Source organism: Herpailurus yagouaroundi, unplaced genomic scaffold (genome assembly GCF_014898765.1).
Source record: "Herpailurus yagouaroundi ecotype Mexico unplaced genomic scaffold, PumYag 163, whole genome shotgun sequence".
Classification (NCBI taxonomy): domain Eukaryota; kingdom Metazoa; phylum Chordata; class Mammalia; order Carnivora; family Felidae; genus Herpailurus; species Herpailurus yagouaroundi.
The window spans coordinates 68026812-68041365 of NW_024412404.1; the positions used below are offsets into that span (position 1 = coordinate 68026812).

The 14554-nt window shown below is 60.5% G+C and overlaps 1 long non-coding RNA gene across 1 annotated transcript; it reads left to right on the forward strand.

The window, feature by feature from the left end:
• The first annotated feature begins 1055 nt into the window (after positions 1 to 1055).
• LOC121037430 (uncharacterized) lies at positions 1056 to 2072 on the forward strand. Its single transcript, XR_005793779.1, has 2 exons — positions 1056 to 1385; positions 1779 to 2072. It is a non-coding gene; the product is annotated as an uncharacterized LOC121037430 (long non-coding RNA).
• The last annotated feature ends 12482 nt before the right edge of the window (positions 2073 to 14554 follow it).

Here is a 14554-nt window from a genome sequence, read left to right on the forward strand (position 1 = left end):
CAACCCTCAGGCTCAGAGCAGAGACCACAGGAAGCCGTCAGGGTAGGTGCTCACTCCTGTCTGGGACCAGCTGAGGGTCAGTCCTGGTCCGGGCAAGCCGTGCCGGGCTGCCTTTGCACAGTCCTTGGCTTGGGAAAAGGTATGGGGAAGCTGGAACAGAGAGAGGGCAGAGGCCAGGGCCGCGGGACAGGAAGGGGCCCCAGGACTCCGGGGGAGGGGCCACGGTGCTCTAGCAGAGGAACCAGGTAGAAGGCTGGGGAGTCGGGGCGGCAGCGACTGACTGTCAGGTCAGCGTTCTCCTGGGTGTTAAAAAGGCCCACCCAGAGCCTAGGGGACCCAAAAGCACGTACTGTTGGGGCCATTTCTGGAAAATGCAAACTGGCCCGAAGGTTTGTCTGGGGAAGAGCCCTTTGTCAGGACTCTCTGGCTGGGAAGGAGCTGGTGGGAGCCGCTGGAAAGGCAGGAGGCCTTCGGGGACAGGCTGTGGGGCTGTCAGGACAGCGGGGCGCCTGGAGGAGAGGGCCGAGGCTGGGGCCTGGGGGGGGCGGGGCGCCCTGGGCCCATCTTGCCTCCATGTGGTCTGTGAGTGCGCTCTGCGGACTTGGGAAGCCCGTGGGAATGCGAAGGAAGCAACAGAGGAAGTGACAGCCTGGAGGGTACCCCCCACTTCCCTCCCCTTCCCTCGTCCCTCCTCCTTCCCCCCTCCCTCCTCCTTCCCCCTCCCTTCCTCCTCCCTCCTCCTTCTCCGCTCCTTCCTGTCCTCCCTCCCCCTCCCTTCTCCTCCCCGCTCTCCACCCCCCCCCCCCCCCAGCGGAAGACGAGGGAAGGCACTGGGCAAAGCCACGGGTTCAAGGCCTCACGCTTTCCTGGTGCTGCAGGAAGAATGGGCGTGGGGCTCTTCCCCTGATGCCGAACCCACCGCTCACCCATGGGGGTGGGGAAGGGGAGTGGCGTTCGAGGTGGGGCCGCCCTGGCCCATCCTAGGCAGGCTTTTGGAGCCCACCGGACCACACGGCCGCTGTTGGGGCACCAGCTCAGTAGCAGGGGTGAGGAGGGGGTGACATCCCAGACCCCACCCGGGGAGAGAAAGCGGGGTCCTCCTGGGCCTGGCCCCCACCCCTCGGGAGTTAGAGGGTCTTGTGGGGCTGGGGCCACGTGCTCCTCTTCCCCCGAAGCCTTCGCCCCGCCCCCACAGCCGCCCGGACCGCCCCCACCCCCCTCCACCGCGGGGCCTGCCGGAGCCCGGAGCACCTTGACGAGTGAAGGTCGGATCTAAGTTTCTGTCTGTGGCGCCGGCCTGGGGCCTCGTCTGGGCTGAGCAGGATTCTCCCAGGCGTGCCCACACAATGCGGAAGGAGTGTTCAAAGGACCTGAATAAACAGGCGGTACATTTCGGGGACAATGGGCAGCCGCGTCTCCAGGCGGGGAGGGACCTCTGGAATCCGCGGTCCCGTGCTCCGGGGCCGGGGACTGCGGCGCTTTGTGCGCCGGGTTAATGAGCTGGAAAATACAATTGCGCTTCCCTGGCTGTGAAAATCGCTTTGGGGGCAACCGAGTCACTTAGCTGCCGGGGGGGAACCGGGAATTGATTTCCTTTGTCCCGAGGACCCAGCGCGTCCTTGCGGAGGCCACGGGCTGGGGGCTGGGCCTCCTCCCACGAAGACCCCAAGCAGGACAGGCTTCAGAGAGACTGAACAGGGCCAGGAATCCCCAGGGAAGGACGAGGTTTTAAAAGCAAAACAGCAGACACCTATTCTCCTACCTCTCTCATCTTCCAGAGCCTCACCTCTTTTGGACCAGAGGAATGTCCCCTTCCCCTTGTTGAGCCGGCTATGAAGAGGCCACTGTCCCTGGAGGATGGCACTGGAGCCCTGGACCAGGCTCCTGTGTATGGACGCTGGGAAGCTGGGCAGGCAGCCCCTGCCCAGGGAAGTCTGCTGGGCCAGCGCTACCCAAGAGGCCCCAGGACTCTGATGGTCACTTGAGACCTTGCTCCTTGCTTGGCCAAACACCATATTCACTGCGTAATAAATGGCCCAGGCCCAGGGGCATGTTGTTTTGGGCAGACTGTGGAAAGTTTCTTAATCATTTCCCAGATACGGGGTCATGAACGTTTAATTTCTGAGCCACACAGGCAGTGCCTGACACTTCTGTAGTAATTCTCTCCCATCTTTCAGGCTCACCCAGTGTGTGGCTTTAGATGTCGATGAAGCTTTTGCAGGCTTGATTCTGTGGATGGTGGGGGTCTTGCTGGTTGATGGTCTGTGGAGACAAGCCCTGGGGATGGCGGGCTGTGCTCAGGGCCGGTCCACGGAGCCTCCCTGCTCTCTGCTGCAGATGAGTCTGACGCCAGCAGCACTCCACCGAGGGGCCACTAGGCAGTGGCGTCGGGGGTCCTGCCGGCCTGGAATTCAGGGCTGAAACCCTGATTCCCAGACTTCATTCCTGTGGTTGCCAGCAGCCCAGAGAAGCTGGAAGTGGTTTGAGGAAGGCCTGTAAATCCCAGGGGATGGGGTCTCAGAGGAGCCAGGGCTGTCGAGGGGCACTGGCCCCAGACGGACAAGCCATGGAGTAAGAAACACGGCCAGTGTGCAATCCTTGAAAACCCCTCAGCTGTGGGAAGAGGGGAAGAAATCCCACGGCTTCAAGGGCGGACGTTTTTCCTCGCCGAATTCTCCTCATTGAAGTACGTTAACTTTCAAAACAAACGCAGCCTCAGTTTTGGTAATTTTCCGGGCGCGGAGTTTCTGTTCTAGACAGAGGCCCTCCACGGAGTCCTGCACACATGCCCTGCAGTGTCCCTGCAAGTCCCTGCAGCCACGACGGCCAAGCTGCTCACATCTCCGGGCCCGCTGGGCGGAAGCTTCTGGGGCTTGTAATCCGGCCTGATCCTGCCGGCCTCAGATCCCTGCAGGCCCAGAGGAAGGCCACACACAGCAGTCCCAGTTGAGGCTGGCCCTGGTGACAGGCCAGAAGAGCGGTCCCCTCCCTGAGCCCTGAGCCCCTCAGGACAAGCTGACAGATGGATGGGCTGGGTGGGTCCAAACCAGACGAGAGATATCAGGGCTCTCAGGGGGTATTCTGGAATTCTGGGTTCATACAGAGCACTGCTCCTGCCTCAGGAAGTACATGAAAAGGCGTGGTGTCTCCAAGCTGACCGCTTCCGTTCATAAAAATGGCAAGTGGGAACAGTACCCCGGTATGAGAGTCGAACAGACCAGCCCCAGAAAGAGGTGGCCTCCTTGGCCCTCCCTCAGTGCCCCAGCCCATGCTTGGTCAAGGGGAAGGAGAGCCTTGGGCCACTTGGGCCCAGTCTGTCCTCCACAGGGGCCCCTGGGCAAGCCTCAACCTCTCCAGGGACAGAGTAAATGAGGGGCATTGAGAGACCAGTCTCCCTAGTGCACTCCCCACATTCAGGGAAGACATTAGGGCAGGGAACGCATCCCCCAACAGCCCTCAAGTCACTGTGGCAAATAGAGGGGCATCGGGTGTGTGGTTAGGAGAACGCAAAGTGTGAGATCTGAGCAGAGACTCTAATGCCAGGGGTGTTTTGGGGACAGAGGCAAGACCAATGAGGGTGGCACTGTGGGAGGGGGCCAGAAAGGGGAATAGGATCTTGGGGTCATGAAAACTGATGTTAGGAGCATGGGTTTTGTTGTAAATAAAGGGGGGAAGGGGTGTGCAGGGTCAGGCAGGAAGTTCAGGTGGCCACACCAGTAAGGTAGTTCTCTATTTGTGCCTCATAGGTCACGCCAGTGCTGGCGGCGTGGCCTGGGGGACTGATGAGACCTTAGCAGGACCCCCACCCCTCACCCTCAGGCAGGGAGGGGGACAGGGGGGCTGCATTTGGGAGTTCTGCAGAGAGATGTAGAGGCCTTGGGTGTTTTCTTCTTGATCAAAGACACCAGGGAATGAGCTGTGTGCGTCTATGGACAATTCATGGCCCAAGAATTGTTAAGTTTGAAAACAATCGAAAATGGAGGGTAATTGACAATCTAGTATCTAATTTAATCCTGGTCTAAAAGACCATTTAAGGCTGACGTTTCTGGCAGTGGGTCTGACTGCCCACTTTCTTCTGTAGTCCTGGAGGCGGGGAGGCGGCTGGGCACGTGTGGACCCTGGGCCTGGGCTGCTGTCTGGCCCCCGCTCGGGTGGGCAGTCTCGGGTGGTGAAGGAAAACCAGGATCTCTGCTTCAGGGATGCTGTGGCCACAAGGGCTCCCCTGCCTCCAATTTCCCTCCACGTTCCAGAAGAGGCAGCTCTGGCTTCCCCAACCAGGATGGTGATGACCGGAGCCTCACACACCCCCAGCACTGGCCCCAGGCAGGCACTGACCCCTGGGGATGTTCAGGCTGCAGTGCTGGGCCTCCTTCACCACCTCCCAGGGGAGGATGGGAGCCCACCACCCGCTTCCCTGCAGGAGCGCCCTGCAGTGCGGGACCAGAGAGCGCCCAGAGATGACTGGGTTGTGGCCGGGCAGCAGGGCCCAGCTCCCGCTAGAGGCATGCACCGGCCACACTTGAGCGCTCTGGCCGCCCCGCTGGGACTGTTGGCCTCCAGGCCCGTGCCCCGAGGCCCCTTTGTCATGCACATGAGGGCGCTGAGGCTGAGAAAGGGTCCCCTTCAAACACCGAGTCCCCGATGAAGAGCACTTTTCTTTCCCAGTCTGCGGGCTTGGCACATGCCTGCTGTTTCCAAGTGGCCTCTCATTGAAGGGGCCAGCTCCCCCATTCTTTGTCCCTCTAGGTGCCCGGCTGACAGCCCCTGGCAGCTGCTGCGCTTTCAAAGGCTCTATAGAGCGTCTCTGCAGGTGAGCCCTCCTGCCAGGGGGCTCCCCGTCAAAGGCTCTTTGAGACGTCACCGGGGAGCGGGCTCTGAGCGTGTAGCTGCTCACAGCGCCGGCACAAAGGCCGCGCCACTCAACGGGCGACCCCGTCGCCTCCCCGCCCGCGCGCGCTTCCGTGGGGAGGGGGCGGCCAGTCCCGGGCCTCGCGGTCCTTCCCCAGCTCTCCCGCGGCCCCGGGCTTCCCTGGCCTCCCGCCGGCCCGGGGTAATTGCTCCTGTGAAGCCCCCGGCCGGCCTGCCGGCGTCGCGGACGGTGCCCTGAGCGCTCCCACCCAGCGCACGGGGCTGCCGTCTGGCCGCCGGTTTCCAGCTCCTTTTCAACTTTGTTAAACCGGGCCCCGCGCCGGGAGGGGGTGGGGGCGGGGAGGGGGAGGGGAGGGAGCCGCTCCGCCCTGCGAGAGGCGGCCCGAGCAGGGGAGGGGCCTGCGCCTACGGGAAGCTCCGCCCCGCCCCGCCCCGCGCCCCTCCCGCCCACGAGTGGGGGCAGGGTCCGAGCTGCCTCTGCCAGGTCGCTCGCAGCCAGCAGTCCTCGGGCCCCATGGTTACCAGGTGACACTCTGTAGGATTCACCAAGCAGCCCCGTAACCCCAGGCTGCACCCCCCCCCACCAGTGCCAGGCTGCACCCCCAGCCCCAGGCTGCACTCCCAGCCCCAGGCTGCACCCCTTAACCCCCCAGCCCCAGGCTGCAGCCCCCATCCCCCTAACCCCAGGCCGTACCCCCAGCCCCAGGCCACACAAGGGGTTTTCTTGCCCTGGGGTTTGGGTTAGGGGTTAGTCTCCAGGGGCTCTGGGAGGTCAGGCAACACTCTCAGGGACTGAGTCATGTGGTAAAGAGCACAGGGGACACCTTCTGACAGGACTTGAGTGAGTCCTCAGACAGATTTTTGGAAACCCAATGGTCACTTGTCACCAGCGTATCCACCCAGGACTGGGCCAGCAGGCAGCCCTGGGTGGGGCCCAGTCTCTCGGACTTCCAGCCCCTTGGAATTTCCTGGGCCTTCCAAAGGTGGCTGCTCCAGAAGCTTCTGCACAAGTGCTGCCCAGCCCCCCCAGCCCAGGAGACAGACGCCTCTTGCTAGCTCAAAGAATGAAGTTTCCCTCAGGCCAGTCCTGAATCCCTGCCCACCCTGTCCTCTGCGCGGGATGTGCCCCTGCCCACTCTCCCACGCTGCTCTCCTCCCTACAGCCTCTTCACCCTGAGCCATGTCTCCCCACAGGCCACTTCCCCCCACCACTCAGGTTGGACTCAGGCTCCAGTGACCTCCTAGGCAGACATCAGATCCTGGCCTTGCGCTATTACCAGACTGCTCAGAACAGCTAACTGTAGTCAGGGATGGTCGCCATCTTCCTGGTGAGAGCCAGCCACGCTCCCTTCATGGACCCAGGAAGGATGCTGGGGTCCGGGGTGGGCTTGTGTGCTGGGGCGCATGGCAGCTCTTCCCAGACCTTGGAGCCCACTGGCCTTTATGGAGGGGTCTGTGCCTGTTGGGCCAGCTTGGCTGACCAGTGGAGCAGAAGCCCCTGGGTCCCGGAATCATTTGCCAGCGGCTGATTCTTGTTTGCTGTGTCAGCTGGGGGGGTGGGGGGGGGTGCGGGGGACGGCAGGGCAGGTGCCGAGGGAGGTGAGGCAGGATCAAGTCTGGTCTGTGCGTCCCAGCACGCTTCTCAGAGGCCGTAGCTGTGGGCACACCGCTCCCACTTGAACTTCCAAGGGAGGCTCCTGGAGCCCTTGTTCTGCATCAGGGTTACTGGATGGCTCTCTCGAATTTCCTGGGTTCGCTCCTGTTTGCCCAGGTCCCCAGGACTCGGGTCTGTGGGACAGATGGTGTCCATTAGGCTGACGCGGCCCAGGGGACCCCGCCGCCATAGCCTATCAGTAGCCCACACCCGACTGGCCTCCTGGGAACCAGCCCCTGATTGCTCCTTCTCCCCCTGAGCGGGGTGGGGGCAGGGCAGCTTTCGAGAGGCCCTGCAGAGTGGAGCCTGCTCGAGGGGCCTGGCGCCTGGGATGGCGACCCGCCTGCAGCTTCCGGCTTCCGTTTCCCCTGGGCCTCGCTTGCTAGCTGCAGGTTGGGGTCTTCCTTTCTCTTCCTCTTTCCTTCAGCTGAGCGTCACAGAACGTGGGTTCCAGTCACCGGGAAGGCCTCCCAGGCAGTGGCTCTCCCCTCTCTCCACACACACCACGCACCTGCCGCTTGGGTGAGCCCGGGGACCTTGCAGGGCAGCGCCCTTGCCCCCACTTGCTGTTCGGGGCCTCTCTGCCTGGCCTGTTCCTCTGCCCAGGGTGGGGGCCCCTGTATGGGGTCCCCAGGAGGTGGTTCTCAGGTCTAGCACCAGCCTCCACCTTGAGTGGATCCAGGCCCTGGATCAGAAGGGGCCACTTGGCCGCAGGCGCCTCTAAATCCGGGCCCCTGGGGCACGCGGCCACCGGTGAACTTCAGGCCGACCCGACGAAGGCGTACCAAGTGCTGACCGTCACCCTTGCCTCCTGTAGGGCCTCCAAAGGGACTGTGGCTCTTGGGGTTCCTGGCTCCCTGGTTCCCACCCCCCCCCAGCTGTGGCAGCTCCCCGAGGGAGCAAGACCACCTGTGCCCCCCATGCCAGGCCATCACCTGGAACCCAGGCTCACCTTAGCCCCCTGGCCCCACAGTCCCCTCGGGCCCCCTTGTGTGCTCAGCCCTGCCCCATGTCACCTTCCCAGGGAGGTCTCCCCTGGTCACCAGTGGCCACATCCCCTGTCCTTCTCAGCCCTTAGGACCACTTGTAGGATGAGCCCTCACTTTTCTCTGTCTCCCGACTAGAGAGGATGTTCCTGTGCTCACCAGGTGCTCCTCGGGGTGGAGCCAGAAAGTGCTCAGCAACCATGGGTTGATGAGTGAATGTTGAGGGTGGTGGGCACTCAGACCACGCTGGGCCTGGGGCACCTCTCCTCTGCCCGGATCCCTGGGAGCCTGTGGGTGGCAGGAAGCCCAGCTCCGAGGATGCTCAGCCCCTGTACGCAGGGTAGGGCTGGAACGTGCGACACCCCGTCCCTGGGACACCCCCGCCCCAGGGTCTGGTGGAGCCGTGACCAGGAGCTGCTCTGACCTGCCCTTCCTGCCCTGCTGTGGCCGCCACTGGACTCGTGGCTGGCCGACCAGCTGTCTCCATGGGTGTGGTGGGGGGAATGTCCCCCTCTTTTGTCCCCTCTGGAGTCTATTGTCCCCCTCGGGGGGCATGGCAGCTGCCTGGCCATTCCTGGTTCCTTCTCCCCCTGCTTCTGACCCTGACTGCTATCGAACTCCAGCACCCAGAAGCACTTTCTTCCACGGAGACCCCTCCCCAGCACGGATCCCTCCCCAGCTCCAGCCACGTGGCAATGTGAGGCCCACTCCGCCAGGCTCAGGTGCCCGACCTCAGCTCCTGGGCTTCCGGGGAACAGTGTTCGGAGCACAGCATACGGACCTCAAACGGTTGGGGGAGCCTCAGGGGCTCCTGGGGCCTCAGGCCAGGCCCTCCTCCCCACAATGGCCCCCTGAAGGGCCGGGCTGGGGACTCTACACTGTCCTGCCCAGGCCCTCGGGGGCTTGGAACCATCCTGTTTTAGGAGAACCAGACCCTGCCTGGAGGGGCCATAGGTGCAGGGACTCCTGATCAACAGGTCCTGCCTGAGGAGGGTGGTCTTCTCAAGTTTACCCACCCCCACTGGCCCCTCCATCACTACCTGGTGTCCCGTAGATGCAGCCTCTCCTGACCGTGTGGACAGCCCGTGACAGCAGCGTGTCTGCTCGAGCAAGAGACGATTGTATCGCATGTATACTTAAAACACATTTGGCAACAATTAATTAATATATTATTAATTATATATAAATCGTGTCATAAAGCATGGCAGGTTGATGAAGCTAGATGCATGCAGCCTGGCATGGCTGACCTGTGGTGACCACCGGAGGCCCCGGGTCAGCCCTGTGTGTATGCCCATGCCTCTCCCTGTGTCTCCTGCTCCCGCCCCGGCACCAGGCACACTGTGGAAGCCCCTGTGTCGGGCAGGCCCCCCTGGTCTGGGCTGCTCAGGCCCCTTCCTCCCCAGGGCGGTGGGCACGTAGCTGAGGGCCTCGGTCTGCCGATGCTCAGAGGTGATGCAGTATGAGCCCCACACGAGGCTCGGAGATGGGCTCACACACCACCTCATGTGCCTTGGGGAGAGGGAACTTTGTCGAACGATTTCCTTTGAGGTGGGGCGAGGCCAGGCCATCCTGCCTCGGACAACAGCCAGCGTCGCGTCACTGTAGTCCCAGCTTGTTCGTAAGGATGTGGCCTCACCAGCTCGCTGAGCCGACAGGTCCGTGCAGCCCCGGAGACAGGTGCTTCCGGGAACCAGGTGGGCATCGGGTGGCTCGGCCTCCAGGCAGGGGCAGGGGACATCCTCCAGTAGGGCATGGTGTCCTGGGCTGGGGGCTGGTCCCCTGCCTGCTGGAAAGTGACCCTGTGGGCCAGCCCTGCTCTGCTCTTGCTCTGAGGTCCTGAGCTGCTGTGCCTGAGGGCACCTGACCCCGGCTCCCCACCTGAGTGTCCAGCCGCCGGCCTGGCTGAGCAGAGCAACTGAGGGGTCCTGAAGGCCCCCGTCCCTGGACACGCAGACCCAGAAAGACACAGAAGGAGCATCTGGAACCAGCCTCAACAGCTGTCTGTCCCGGGCTCGGGGACGATCTGGGCAAGGAGACGTGGCCCCTGCTTGGCCTCTCCACCCCGCCTGAGTCTGGGGGATGGCTCTAAGCCGGGCCTCTTTCCAGACCCTCTTCAGGGAACAAGCAAGGGAAGAAAGGAGCACCCAGGTCTGCCCTAAACTAGCGAATTACCACCGGGACCATACAGCCACCTCAGGAACCCTACTGTGCCACCAGAGTGGGGGGGCGGAAACCAATTAACATGGACACAGTTTCTCACTGTCCCCGGCAGCCGGCCACAACCACTGCACTGCGAGCTCTGGGGCAGGATCTCTGTCCTCTGTGTGAGCCATTGTTCTCCCTTTGGAAAGAGGTCAAAAGTCAAAAGAAATGTTTTGCTGACGCGGAGCAGATGTGAACTTTTCCTCTGGGCTCAGATGTGAGTGTGAGGGGTGGCGAGGCGCCCTGGGGCCTGGCCTGTGCAGCAGAGCCCAGTGTCAGGTCTGACTTGTGGTCTCCTGGCTCAGGAGGTCACTTCCTGCCACTGGGGACACTGCCTGCCGGGAAGGAGGCACCTGACCTTGGTCACTGGGGTAAGATGGAGACGCCCCAGGCTTTGACCTCCCGAGGGCATGTCAGAGAGAGGGAGGGGTGTCAGAGCAGAAGCAGACACGATGCCTGGGTACCTTTGCTCCTGAGTTGGGGGATGGGAGCCCCAGAGCCCTGTGTGCCCAGCACCAGGCTGCAGGCCCAGAGTCTGACGACACGTCCCCACTTATGGGGATACTGAGCCCAGAGAGCATGGGGTTCTGCCATCCAAGCCAGAGTGGGGACAGGACCCGGCTTCCCCACACGGTAGAGCCACCCCAACCTCTAGAGTGACGTACACAGCAGGGGTCAGGACCCAGTCGGGGTCGGGGAGCAAGGCAGAGTGGCTAGTGGAGGCTGGGTCTGGGAGGGCGTGCCCTCGTGTCCGAATGGACCCACACCACGCGCTCCTTGGCACAGAGTTCAGCTTCGGAGGAGGCCGACGTGTTTCCCCTCTCGCTGGTGTGGGGGAGGGGCAGAAACACCAGGGGCAGGTGTGCTGGCCTCACGCGGGGCACTGACCCACCAGGCTCTTGGGGCGGCTGTCACAACGCTTTCTGTGCAACAGGAGAAGCCTCGTGGGATCACCTGATTCCCCTTCAGGGGCCCCGCCCAGGGGAGGACTAGTGCCGTTTCCAGCTCTTTCTTTTTGGCTTTTCTAAGATCGAGTTTGGACTCAACCTAGACGCAGGCTAGCGGCGTTCCTATGGCATTCGAGCCTGGCAGTCTGGTCGGTACAAAACTGCCCAGGGGTGCATCTGGACTGCGTGGTGCCTACTGAAAAGGAAAGCCTAGAATGCTCACTGCCCTCTGACCTTCTGCCCGCCCCCCGCTCCCGCCGCCATGCCTGCCCTCCTTCCGGCCCCACCCTCAGACTCAGGGCTGTGTACATTCACATGATATATCAGCGGGCAGGAGATGTCCTTGAACCCTTGCAGTGAGTCCTTGGAGAGGACTCCCCAAGAGGAAGGACCAGGGGCCAGTGAGGACAGGGACCCCTCAACCTCAGGCCTCCTCCTGTTGCCCGCGGCCGTGACCTGGGTCTCATGGCTGTGACTGCATGGTGCCCCCACTGCCCCCGTGGCTGTGGCAGGCAAGGACACCTGGCGCCCCGAGTGACCCCAAGAACCTTGGCCAAGCTAGCCCAGACTGGGGGCTGCCTGTCCTCTACCAGCCACCAGGGATCCCAGCACCCAGGACCCCCCCCTTGGCAGAAAGCTGGCACCTCGCCTGCCGGCTGCTGGACAGGAAATGCCGGACAGAGGGCAGAGTGGCGGCATCCTGCTAGGACTTGAAGTGAGAGAGGAAGTGAGAGCCGGGCCCGGCCACGCACAGCCGGAGCTTCTGTTGAGCCACTGTGGAAGGGGGCACACGCCCCAGGGCCTGCTGCGCATCCTCGGGGACCCCCTCCGGCCAGGCTCTGGGACGGCCACCTACCTGGGGCTCTCTGCATTCTGGGGCGCAGGTTAGCCTGGAGCAGGGCGCCCGCACAAACTCTGATCCCGGTCCCCGCAGGCCCCTCTCCACCTGCCCCCACCAGGCATGGGCTCCCCTGCCGCCCCCACATTAGAGGCCTTGGAAGGATTCCTTCTGGGGTGGGTGGGGCAGACCTGGAGCTGCACGTGGGAGCGGGCATAGTCCTGGTGTGGATGACCCATGGCTGGGCGGCCTGTCATGTGCAGGGCTGACCGAAGCTCGGTTCTCTGTCCCTCCCTACCCAAACATCGCTGCTGCTGGCCGGCCGGCTGTGCTGGGGTGGACACACGGCCACCACAGACGCTGTCCGGCCAGGTGGGGCCTCTGAGCCAAGAGGCACGTGCTGGGGGCTGCTGGGGAGGGTGCGATGCCGGTGGGGACCTGACTCACAGGCTAATCTGGAAGCAAAGAGGGGAAGGGTGCCCAGCAGAGGGGACGGAGGCTTGGCAGAGTGGGGACACAGAGATGGAACATTTGGTGTGGCCAGAGCCCTGGGGGCGGTGGGGCAAAAGAGGAGCGGCTGCTGGAGTCAGCAGGGTCCCCCCCACACCAGGGGAGCCCGTTGCTGTCCAGACACTGTTCAAAGAGGCTCAGACAGCAGCAGCCAAGGTCTCCAGTCCAGCCTTCATGAGAAGTTAGGAGAAGTGATGGGTGGCCAACCTCAGGGGAGAATGGTCAAGGGGGATGGGAGGCACTGGGAGTAGTGTTGGCTCCCTCCCTGGTTTTCCAGGGTTTTCCAGGGTTTTCCAGGTCAAAGGGGGAGGTGGGGCAGAGGATCATCACAGTCCCAGCCCTGAGCTGGGGGGCGGGGGGTGGTGGTGCAGGTGCAGGGGTTCTCACGGCTCTATTTCCAGAAAACACGCCCAGCTTGGCCCCGGGCAGGTGGCACTTGCCCCCCTGGGTGACCCAGCTGCATTTCAGTGTCTTCAGCACCTCTCCTCCACTGGTGACTAGAGCTTCCGGTCTATGCTTACAAGTGGGCGGCCCCAGCCCCATCATCCCTGTGCCATCTCGGTTACTTTTAGTTGAAATATAATACACACATAGCCTAAAATGTACCATTTCAAAGTATACATCTCAGTGGGTTTTAGTGTATTCACACAGCTGTGCCACTGTCACAGGGACTAATTCCAGAACATCTTCATCGTCCCCATGAAAAACCCCATCACACGTTAGCTGCCGTTCCCTGCTCCCACCCCCTCCCACCCCGGGCCCTGGCCACCACAAAGAGCTTGTGCCCCCACAGCTGCCCACAAGGGGCCTGGTGTCCTAAGATCCCCCCCAGGGGCTGCCCAGTCTCCAGCTCACAGTAGATGCACTTGAGAGCCATTTGTCACCTCCAAAACTGAGGTTGGAAGACCCAAACCCCAGCAGAGGCTTCCTGGAGTCCCTGTGTCACCCCTCTCACAGCATCCCCACAGAGGCCCTCTGGATGGATCTATGAGATGTCACATCCCTCGGGGCTTGGGCCCCTCAAGGCAGCTATATGGGGGTCCAGGCTCAGCAGTGACAGCCCAGACACTTCTTCATCCTAGTTAGGGGTGCCCACCCTACCCAGGGCCATCCATGCCACGTCCTTCCCTCCCCTTGAAGAACCTACTGTCCAGGATGAGGTTGGGAAACTCTGCAGGCTGAGCCTGGGTTAAGACCACAGGGCTCCACTCCTTAGCCCTATTCCAGCTTTCAAAACTCACCTCCCCAAACACGCCAGGTTCATGTACAGCAGGGGCGCACGCACACCATAAACACCATACACACGCACATACACACATGCCCCTCCCCACACAGATGCATTCACAAACACGTATCTGTCAGCCTCTGAGAGGAAAGCACCTTTCAAGCCCCATTCTGAAAACGGAGTGTCAATTTCTCCTTTTAATTTTGCCAAGTTTTATCTTACCAAATTTGACACCATGTTATTAAGTGCTTACAAGTTTAAAATTATTATATCATCCTGGTGACTTGACTCCTTATCATCAAGTACTGATTTGTATTGTCTCCGATAAAGTGCTGATGTCGGGCGGCTGCAGGGCTCGGTCTGTTGAGCCTCCGACTCTTGATTTTGCCTCAGGTCATGATCTCACAGTTCATGGATTTGAGCTCCATGTGGGCTGCTTGGGGTTCTCTGTCTCCCTGTCTCTCTGCCCCTCCCCCGCCCACTCTCGTTCAAAAATAAGCATTAAAACAAATTAAGTGCTGATGTTTAGACTGTCTAATAGTCACGCAGCTACACCAGCTCCTTTTCCATGAATGGCATTTGCTAAGTACGTTTTTCCCATCATTTCACTTCCAGCTTTTCATCTTCATGTTTCAGGTGGCTCTCTTGTAAACAGCTGGATTTTACTTGTTAGCCTGCTGAAAACCTCTTTTTGCCGCTATGTTCTTATATGTAATATAATTACTGACAGACATCATTGTGTGATTGTTTTTGTGCTATTTATTGTTCCACTTTATCTTTGCTTCTTTTTTCTCCTTCTCTGACTTCCTTTAGATATTCTTTTGAAAAAGAAATTATCCCCCCCCCCTCCCCCCAGTAGTTTGGAAGTCGAACACACTGTTTCTGTTGTCTATTTTTGTTTGGGATATACTGTGTTTTTTGAAAAGACAGGTCCACTTTTTTCATCAATTCTGAGAAGTTATGAGCTGCTAGCTTTTCAGGTGTTGCCATTTCCCTATTTTCTACCTGAAACTCCAATTAAAATTGTGTGTGAGCTCGTTGTATCTCTTGGTCTCCTAACCCCCGCTTTATATCTCTTATCTCTGTCTGTATCGAGTTCTGGATCATTTCTTCAGCTATTTCTTCCACATCCCAACCTGTTTTCTTCAGCTGTGTTTAATGCTATTTAACTATTTAATTTTCAAAAATATACTTTCTTTCTTTCTAAAAGTTCTATTTTATTCTTTTCAAATTTCTCTATTTGTTTTTAATGCATTTTGATGCTATTTTGTATTTTCAATTCTTTTATTTCTGAAAAAAAAATTTTTAATGCTTATTTATTTT